Source organism: Adiantum capillus-veneris, chromosome 22, assembly GCF_014529385.1.
Source record: "Adiantum capillus-veneris isolate H3 chromosome 22, ASM1452938v2, whole genome shotgun sequence".
Taxonomy (NCBI): Eukaryota; Viridiplantae; Streptophyta; class Polypodiopsida; order Polypodiales; family Pteridaceae; genus Adiantum; species Adiantum capillus-veneris.
Genome location: NC_140952.1, coordinates 37,975,220 through 37,985,884, shown reverse-complemented (window position 1 = coordinate 37,985,884; position 10,665 = coordinate 37,975,220). Strand labels below are relative to the sequence as shown.

General features: G+C 40.1%; 1 pseudogene; it reads left to right on the top strand.

Annotated features, from left to right (window-relative positions):
- Positions 1–7,666: 7,666 nt before the first annotated feature.
- Positions 7,667–8,656, top strand: LOC147429180 (uncharacterized; annotated as a pseudogene).
- Positions 8,657–10,665: the final 2,009 nt, after the last annotated feature.

Below are 10,665 nucleotides of genomic sequence, written 5' to 3'. Positions count from 1 at the left end.
TTTTTTCCAATAATGCGTCTCGCCACCACGTGAAGTGGCCCCAGAATATGGTCCTCATGATAACCTTTTTACATAATTAGCACAAGAACACACCCACGTTGTGTCCGTACTCATCCACGTGCAAGTATTGACCCCATTCGGCCTCCTACGCCACTAGATGCCATCTGACGCACCTGCTTACCTCATGTCGTCGGCCCGCGGATAGCTTCCTCGAGAAGTTTTATGTGCTACCAACTCCTCCTTATTGTAGAAAAAACACAGTGGTACTGGTAATAGTGAAAATCGTTGCACTATGTACACCCTGTCCTACCTGTACACACGTGGGCCCCACGTAACCACCTGGCTCTGAAAAATTGGCAATTCTTTATTTGATGCACCATGCATGGATATGTACATATGCACAATCTCTTACTCCAAAAAATTCCTGACACCGCGAGTGAAAGAGAAAGTGAGATGGCCCTCGGTGGCTAATGAAGGAGAGAGAGAGTGTCTCTTTCTGTTGTAAAGGAGGAGAGGAGAGAGGAAGGGTTCTATCCATGCTATAGAACAACAGAGAAGGAGGGGGAGTTCTTATTTTTTTAAAAGAAGGTTTTTGCTCTTTAATTAACCCTCCAAGGGAGGCTTCTCATAGGAAAAACGAGGAGAGAGAGGGAATCTCCCCAAGGGTGTTAAAAAAGGGACGAGAGAGAGGAATTCTCCTTGCAAAGTAAACAAAGAGAGAGAAGAGGACCGTGCCTTGGGAATCAAGGAGGAGAGAGAGAGAGAGAGAGAGAGAGAGAGAGAGAGAGAGAGAGAGAGAGAGAGAGAGAGAGAGAGAGAGAGAGAGTCTTTTTGTATGATTGGAAAATAAAGATAGTCGCGAGAGTGAGGGCTATAGTTGAGAAAGAAAGCCTCTATGTAGGCTGAGAAGGTGACGGGTATGAGAGAGGGAGATCTATTCATGGATTTGGTTAAGCGAGAGAATTGAGAGGGCCTTGGTGCTTGCTCTCTACAGGGAATCGAAAGAGAGAGGGGGAGAATAGAGTAGCCTATGCCCTCAGAATTTGATAGAGAGAGTCTTTTTGTATGATTGGAAAACAAAGATAGTCTCGAGAGTGAGGACTATAGTTGAGAAATAAAGCCTCTATGTAGGCTAAGAAGGCGATGGGTATGAGAGAGGGAGATCTCTCCATGGATTTGGTTAAGCGAGAGAATTGAGAGAGCCTTGGCGCTCGCTCTCTACAGGGAATCAAAAGAGAGAGGGAGAGAATAGAGTAGCCTATTCCCTTAGAATTTGACAGAGAGAGATTATCTCTTGTCGTTTGGGTGCGCATAGCCAAGGAAGGCCGAAAGAGAGAGAATGTGGGCATTCCCTTGAGATGTTGCAGATAGAGAGAGAGAGAGAGAGAGAGAGAGAGAGAGAGAGAGAGAGAGAGAGAGAGAGAGAATTTACTGTGTGAGAGAGAGCAAGTATTTGGAGCTACTAGCCAATTGCAAGTGCAATGCCTTATAGGGTGTAAGCCAAATCTATGTGCTGCCCTATTGGGTGTAAGCCTAAAGTCGCTATCATTCAAAGTTTGGAGCCTACCAAACTGCCTTGATAAAAGTTTTGGAAGACAAAAGATAAGTTTTTGTAAAAATAATATTTTCAATATTCATAATTTCAGAATAATCTCTCACACTGTCTCGTGCTCTTCTTGAATGATAAAGTGATCACTTTGTGTGAGATCTGACACTGAGACTGCATTGCACGTTACAACGAATTTTAGTAGCACATCTCTAGCCATAGTTCCTTCTTGGTGGGATTGGGTTGGGGGTTTGAGTATGTTTAGTCTTTGCTTGGTTTTTCTTGTCTGGATCTGCTCCATGGCTCAGGCCCATAAAAATATCCATCAATTGCAATCAGGCTGTTGGTGGCCCACTTTGTTTAAGGATGCATCCCTTTTTGTGAAAGGGTGTGATGAATGCCAATCGTACAAGAAACCACACCAGAAGGATAAGATGCCCTTGCATCCCATCAAAATAACTCAACCATTTGAAAAGTGGGGCTTAGACTTTGTAGGTCCAATCAGTCCGGCTGCACGTAACATGCAATCACGATACATTATAGTGGCCATGGTTTATGTAACCAAATAGGCTAAAGCTAGGGCTACACGCAAGGCTGACACAAAGACAACAACTAAGTTCCTCTTGAGAACATTATTAAACGCTTTAAGTGCCCCTTTGAGCTTGTAAGTGACAATGGCACTCATTTCATAAATGACATGATCAAAGAGCTCACAATGAACTTCATGATATCCCACCACAAGTCTACACCTTATTACCCCCAAGAAAATGGCCAAGACGAGAGTACAAACAAAAGTATCAACTCTATTTTGACCAAGACCATTGACTCACATTGCACTAAGTAGGATCTAAAGCTTACGTCAGCTTTATGGGCCTATAGAACTGCGTATACAGTATCCATCAATTGTACACCATGTAAAATGGTATATAGCCAATAAGTAATGATGCCCTGGGAATTTGTCATCCCTAGTCTTTGTGTTGCTAGTCAAGAAGGCTGGGACATTAATCTTTTGGTCAAGCAATTGTATATTCTTGAGCGTCTAGAAGAAGAAAGGCAATTGGCTATGTACAATGCCCTAGTGGAGAAAGATAGAAGAAAAAACGATTTGTTCGCCATTTAAAAGACAAAGATATAAAAGTGGGAGACAAAGTTCTTATGTATGGTGTACATAATGAAAAGAAGAAATTGAAATACTCTGGTAAGGGATCGTATCGAGCCTGTGAAATTACCTCGCAAGGTGCCATTCATGTGGAGACTCTAGATGAAGTTGAAACCATGGGATTTCTTAATGGGAGTAAATTCAAAATGTATTATGATCCTCTGAGCCAAGAAAAATTGCAACCATCCTTCAAAAGAAGGAAGCCAAGAAACAAGCAGAGCTTCAAAAGATATAAGCCAAGCTGAGGCTCGAGAAAGACAACAACGTTGTAGATGCCAACAAGAGGTTAATTTGGGATCATGCAATTGTTTTTTGAGGAAACTGATGATGATTCATTAGAATTTGAGCCACCCCTACGATACCCGATTGAACTAAAAAGCCCCTATGGAAAAGTGTTGTATAATGCCTTGTTAATTACAAGAGCTCAAATAATTTGCTATCATATGGAGTGTGGTGCCACGTAGGAAAACCACCCCCATCTCCGAGTACCATGCAAGTCAACGGCATTAATAAGAAGAAACCACTATTTTGGGAGTCCTTCAAACACATGTTGTCTATGAAAATGGGAGTGTAGGCCAAAGCTTTTTGGCCATGCCTGCTAGAACTATGGAAGGAAACATAAACCTAGGATGCAAGTGGATGTTGGCAACCAAATGCACTATTGACCATGGGACTGGGAATTTGACAATGCAGAAACCGGATCTTCTGCCTACCACTCAAGAAAAATCACCTATGTTATCGACTCCGATAAAATTGCAAGATAACCAACATTCACAAACCAAAGTTGTTAAGTCATCCTCATTGGCTTCCCAAAAACCTAACGTATTGATTCCCATAGTTGCAACAAGCAGTGATACTCCAAGGACTCAATCTGAGTTGCCTAAGAGTGCATATCAATGGGTCCTAAAGGTCTCACTTCCAACTCTTCAACTCTTTCACCTAATTCAAGAAAACATTCTTGTAGAAAATCAACAGTACGATCTAAGAAAGTTAAGACCACATCACGTTGGATTCGTAAAATCTTGTTTACATGCCCAAGGTTACTATGATAGGAATGATCAAATTTGGGTCCCTAAATGTAAGGTATCTTCCTTTATCTCACCTGCCACACCACAAAAATTCGATTCTGCAACCCCAATTTCAGTTGAGGTTGTGGAAAAGGGAAGATTCCAAAACACCCTACCCTTGTTCCAGAGTAGTTTGGAAACCTAAGCAATTTCAATCAATTCCATTCAAGTCAGGAAGGGAAGAGTCCCAGGAAGCTTCTAGTTCCTCATCTAATTCTTACCGCTGTGAAGAAGCTCCTATGCATCCTCCCCATACCATTGTGAATTGTAGAGAAAACATGGAAAACTCCATGACAACACCTATAGAACCACTGACTACTAAAACATTTCAGGCATGTTCATGGGAGAGCCTCAATGTGGCACTTGGGGTAGTGAGAACCTATTGGCCTAAGTCACATCCCATCACGAACTGGAACAATTGGTTTCAAAGGGTGACGACAACTTTTCAAAGAGTATGATCTACCCGAGGAAGGGGCGAGTCCTCACTCGCATCAATATTTTAAATTTCTATCCTCTTAATTTTCCTTCCCTGACATCTCAACTCTCCAATTGAGGGATTGTATATACATAGCCTTATACTTATACTAACAAAAAAGAAAAAAAAGAAAAAGAAAAAAGGAAAAACAAAAACACTAAAAGAGCAAGAATGACTAGCAACAAGAGTGCACCCTATCGGATTAGCTCAAATTCACCATATTACATCAAGCAGCACAAGAAAACAACCCTTATGTTTTAGAGACCTAACCAAATCTATATGTCGAACAATTCTGAACTGAAGTGAAAGAAAGAAAAATGAAGAGAAAAAGGGAAAAAAAGAAGAAAAAGGACATGAAAAACACTTCCATTAAGCTTAAAGTGAAAAATTCAAGCTTTTGTTTGGACTTGTGACAGTTAGTTGGCTAATCAAAGTTGAAAGGCACAGCTAGGGAATCTTGCATTTAGATAATCTTCCTAACTTAGCTAGTACTAGAGTAGTTGTTTTAACCTAGTTATAGCTAGCTAATCGATAGACTCATCCATAAGCCCACAACTCTTGATTGATTAATTTCATCAAAGTGCAATTTATTTTTCCTTAATGGTAGCGTAGCATTTCATAATTCTTTGCATTTATTCATTTCCACATGTACTTTACATTCCCCTCATGCTTTATTTCCATATAATTCAACTTGCATACTCTCACTTTGCTTTGCATACATTATGTCCCAGATGCTCTACCACCTCGACGAATGGGCTTTCACCTCACTAGCTTCCTAGGATGAAATCTACATCAAGAAGGGGGGCATGTTAACCGATGACGGACGCCTAATTATCAATTTGTTTAGAGTCATGGACCGGGCTTATCGATCCTATATGTACTTGGATAGGTGCTTGGTTGATCGCCGATGAGAGGTGCACCACATATCTCATTTGACATTATTTTTACTTGACCGGCCAGTGTGGGTGTCCATGTGTGAATGGACCAAACCCATATAAAAGGGCATTGTGACCTAAATCCCTCATTCTAAAGGGTGCATACTAAAGAAGAGTGCTCTTGCTCTATCTCCATCTCCTTCTCCATTGTGTGCTCACGTGTGCTCACGTGTGTGTGTGTGTGTGTGTGTGTGTGTATGCTTGAGAGAGAGAGAGAGAGAGAGAGAGAGAGAGAGAGAGAGAGAGAGAGAGAGAGAGAGAGAGAAATTGAGAGTGCGATTGAGCATTGCGGCGGTGAGGTGGTTGAGCGCAGCGGCATCGTCTCCCTCTTCTTTGCAACGAGGAATCCTTCACGGAGGCGAGCGTAGAGCGGTGTGACAAATCCTTGCTCTCTTTGAGCTTGCTAGGTTAGCTTTTTTGAGTGCTTGCAGCCATCCGTGGCTCACACACGGTGCTCAGCAAGTCCCTAGCTTCGACAGGTGCGGTAGACGTGTACACTTCATTATCTCCTGGTCATATGTAAAAGTAGGTGCTGACCTCCTGACCCACTATGGTGTTGTGTTAAATACCATAACCATGGTTTTCCCTAGGTTAACAAGCAGTCCACTATCGTGGCCAAATGTGTACAATGCATTAACAAAATATTATCAACATATAACAATAGTGGGATCAACACAATATCGAGTCACCTACCACTGCTCAGCCGCCAGCACAGACTACCTAGACGTTGAGGTCACACAACAAGACCAAGACACACGATACTAGTTTGGTATTTAATTATAGAAGTATAATATTTCAATAGACATTGATTTAATTATCTTTTTGTTAATCTAACACTAATATCCTCTCGGTCAAGGTTCCATGTGTCTGCCATGCCCTAACCAGGATCTGGTTCTGAACACCAAGGCCCGTTTTGAACGTGTGTGGCCATTACGGTGTCACCTACAAGATTAACGTGGATGGGCGGGTTGTGCCCATTGGAGGTGGGGTCCTTTTATAGAGCATAAGGAAGTTGTACATGCCTTGGCTCCACATAATTTGGCTGTACATATCCATGTGTTGTTTAAATGCTTTATAACTATTCACTTTCTCTAATGTATCTTCTTGCAATGCAAACATGAGCTAGATATTGAAAAAATCTTTGTCATTTCTCAGCTACAACATGATTTTAGAGAGGGATGGGACCCAAAAAAAGTCGGGCAGTGAATGACCAAGCTATTATGACAGAGATGGGGCGATGCACGGTTTGTAGTTTCTCAGAGAGAGAGAGAGAGAGAGAGAGAGAGAGAGAGAGAGAGAGAGAGAGAGAGAGAGAGAGAGAGAGAGAGAGAGAGAGAGAGAGAGAGAGATGAAATGCTATATTAAACGTCTTCAAAAGGCCAAAATGATCTATGAGACCAAACTAATACAATCTTGGTGGATCTAATACAATGTTTAGGTACAAAAATAAAAATAGAATGTCTGGGTACAAAGAATAGAAATTTGTAATACAGTGAAAAATTTAATGTTGTATTAAACGTCTTCAAAAGGTCAAAATGACCTATGAGATCAAACTAAGACAATCTTGGTGGATCTAATACAATGTTTGCGTACAAAAATAAAAATACAATGTTCGGGTACAAAGGATAGAAATGAAATAAAGTGAAAAATTTAAATTAGCATTATCATCCTCATCAATGTATCAAGGATGCTTGGCATAGATCATTGTCTGAGAATGTATTGCATTGGTCGTTAAAGAGATTCACCAATGTCTGCCTGTGTAAATAGTCGTACTAGGCATCTCCCATGTCGCGCTAGAATAGTCCTAATTCTTTGATGAAGCCATGAGAGAATTGAAACGATATATTAAGGTTGGATGGGGGGAGAGGGGAACACACCCAGAACCCAAAAAATTTGCCGCTCTATAGCCCAAGGTAATCACTGCACCCCAATCCACTAGAGTTCACCTTCAAAACTTGCACAATCGACAACAATCCACACCGATCCGGCCTGTTTACAATGGAGCGCATTGCTTCTACAAATGTAGATGTTGTGTAGAATGTTGAAGTAGCAAATTGATACATGTACCATGCTATACAATTGATCGCAATCAAATTCATGAAAAGTTGGTAGCTATAATAGATGAGTGCTTTTTTAAGGACAAAACATTGTTACATGCAAAAGATGAGGATATACTCAAAGCTTTTAATGCAAAAACTTGGTGTTTCAGTTTTGGAACATGAGCATTGTGATTTCTTGTGTGATGCTATGGAGTTTTCTCATAGACCTATGGTCTAAGATACTATGGATGGCACTCAATCTGCAAAAGATGCTTATGTGAGCTCAATTTTTCTTGGGGATTCATTGGAATGGATTACTTTTTGTGATGCTTACCGTTCTTTTGGTGAATCGATTATGCAAAAATTATCCTCTTGTGAAGAAAAGGATGATAAACATGTTGTAAAGCTTGTGCTAGAGCATGGATGTAGCCAAGGAGATGTAAACATGCAAAATTGTATGACACAGGATGACATAACGTATTGTTATTTGGAAGTTGGTTCATGCTTCAAAGAAGTTCACAAATCTCCAAATGAAGATACTACATTTTGTGATGACAATGCTCTTTGATGTGATATATATGCTTGTGGATTGGTGGATGAGATGTATTTCAATGTCGGAGGCTCTTGTTTGGAGGGGGTGCAAGTTGATATGCAACCACCCATTCCTACGAATGAGTGGAAGGGTTACGATGATGAAATGGAAAAAGAATCGACTTCTATCTTTGTGAAGGATGCTGATTTTTGTGAAATTGAAGTACAAAGGTACTTGAAAGAAGGTGTGATGGTAGGGAAAAAGTGTGAAGGAAATATGGCCTATATGCATACCACATGTGATGATGATCCACTGCAGCATGGGATATGCTCTCAAGAGGGTCCCATTGAGGAGGATCTTATGTATCTTTTGGATGAAGCTTTGGATGGTTTTCATGCCACATACAACAAGGGTTTTGAAAGATACCAATCATGTCATGAATTGGAACAACAAGAACATGAGAACATGGAGCTTATGGCTCTTTTAGATGATGCTCTCGTGGGATTTCAAGCTCCTTATGATAGGGATTTCCAAAATTACGATGAGATAAGTGACCTACAGAAAGAAGAAGATGAGCATGAGGTAGATCTTATGATATTCTTGGATGAGGTCTTACATGATTTCATGCATGTAAGAGAAGTTATGCATGTAGCTTATGAGGCACCAAATGAGGTAATGGATAATATGGAGCTTGATGATTCAGGGATGCATGCTGAAATTTTGGATACTAGAGGGGATAATGCAAATTCACTAGAAATTCATACTATGTGGCAATTGTGGGACTTTCTGATGTTACCATATGACCAAAGAAGACATTATGATTCTTATGGACTTTGTTTGAGCATTTATATGCCCTTCGATAGAGGGAAATGCTTTAATGTTCTTGATGGATTTACCCTCTAATTTTATACCTCTATCAATTTAGGGCATGCATTGCTTATCATATGGCTATGCTATTATGAATTTTTTTTTGTATGCTTTCCATATGACCCAAGTGGGAACTATGTTCTTGTTGTGTCTCTCATTAGATGTTTACAATCGAGGTGTATGCAAACAAAGAAGCAATAAAGATGGCACATACCGAAGGATGTGCAGGTGTAGAGGGGGTGGATGTCGTGCCGTGGTACGTACATAATGTGAAATAAAGACATTCACCTCACTTTTGACACTTCTCAATGCATGGGAATAAAAACAATTATGTAGCGTCTACTACGGTAGATGTCATGTACATACCTATCTGGGGAGTCATGGCCCTATATGTGGTACCATATGTGTTTTTACACTTAATAAGATGCCTATTTTGGCTTTATGATGTACCAATTCCAAGTGTTTCATGGTGGCACATCCATCTCACCTACAAAGATCAATGCGGACAAAAACTGCCAAAAATAGTAACTAACGACGAACATCGTCGCAGAATTGCATGGAAAGTGACCCAAAATGGAATAGTGATGAAAAATGATGCATATCTATGATTTTTATGCTTATGCAAGTGATCTCACATATTTAGGGCTTTGTTTTCACTAAGTTTGAGATTTTTCACATAAAAGATGACCTTTTTTGGGTCAAAAATAACTTGAAAATGACCTAGTTTTGGTCCAAAGTGAAAAAATGGCCCAAAAATTGACACATCAGCTGCAAATTCCGTGGGGAACAAAGGAAAGGGCGCTTTTTAGTGAAGAAACATGAAATTTTTCTCTAATATGCAATTGATTCCATGGTTGCTCAATCTATGTGTAGTGCAGTCCCGCCTCTTCGCAATCTTGTATCTGAGCTTGTGAGGGAGTGAATAGAGTTTCCCCTTATCAAAATGGTGTGTGGGATTCAATTTAGAATCTCTTAAATATCTACAAAATCAGACAATGTTTGCCTTGAAGGTGTAAGCTTGTGTATTCCTGCCAACTGTTTGATATTACGGCTATGTAATTGCTCTTTTTAAGTTAAATTGAATGTAAATTGGTTACCCTTCCATTGCAAACTCGCCTACAAAAACAAGACAATTCCAAGCACAATAGCAAAGAGGGTTTGTGACTTTCTTGTCCTGAACGCTCTTAAATTTTCAGCCATTTTAAAAAAAGGGTTGGTGATTTTCCATAAACAGTTTTTCACAAAGTGTTTGTGATTCTCATTACGAACTCTTATAGCCAAAGGTTTCACACCTTCTTAGCTAGACTGCACACATTCTTGGATGAGGTCTTACATGATTTCATGCATGTAAAAGAAGTTATGCATGTAGCTTATGAGGCACCAAATGAGGTAATGGATGATATGGAGCTTGATGGTTCATGGATGCATGTAAGAGAAGTTATGCATGTAGCTTATGAGGCACCAAATGAGGTAATGGATGCATGCTGAAATTTTGGGTACTAGAGGGGATAACACAAATTCAATAGAAATTCATACTATGTGGCAATTGTGGGACTTTCTGATGTTACCATATGACCCAAGAGGACATTATGATTCTTATGGACTTTGTTTGAGTATTTATATGCCCTTCAATAAAGGGAAATGCTTTAATGTTCTTGATGGATATCCCTCTAATCTTATACCTATCAATTTAGGGAATGCATTGCTTATCATATGGCTATGCTATTTTTGTATGCTTTCCATATGACCCAAGTGGGAACTATGTTCTTGTTGTGTCTCTCATTAGATGTTTACAATCGAGGTGTATGCAAACAAAGAAGCAATAAAGATGGCACATACCGGAGGATGTGCAGGTGTAGAGGGGGTGGATGTCGTGCGGTGGTACGTACATAATGTGAATAAAGACATTCATCTCACTTTTGACACTTCTCAATGCATGGGAATAAAAACAATTATGTAGCGTCTACTACAGTAGATGTCATATACATACCTATCTGGGGAGTCATGGCCCTATATGTGGTACCATTATGTGTTTTTACACTTAA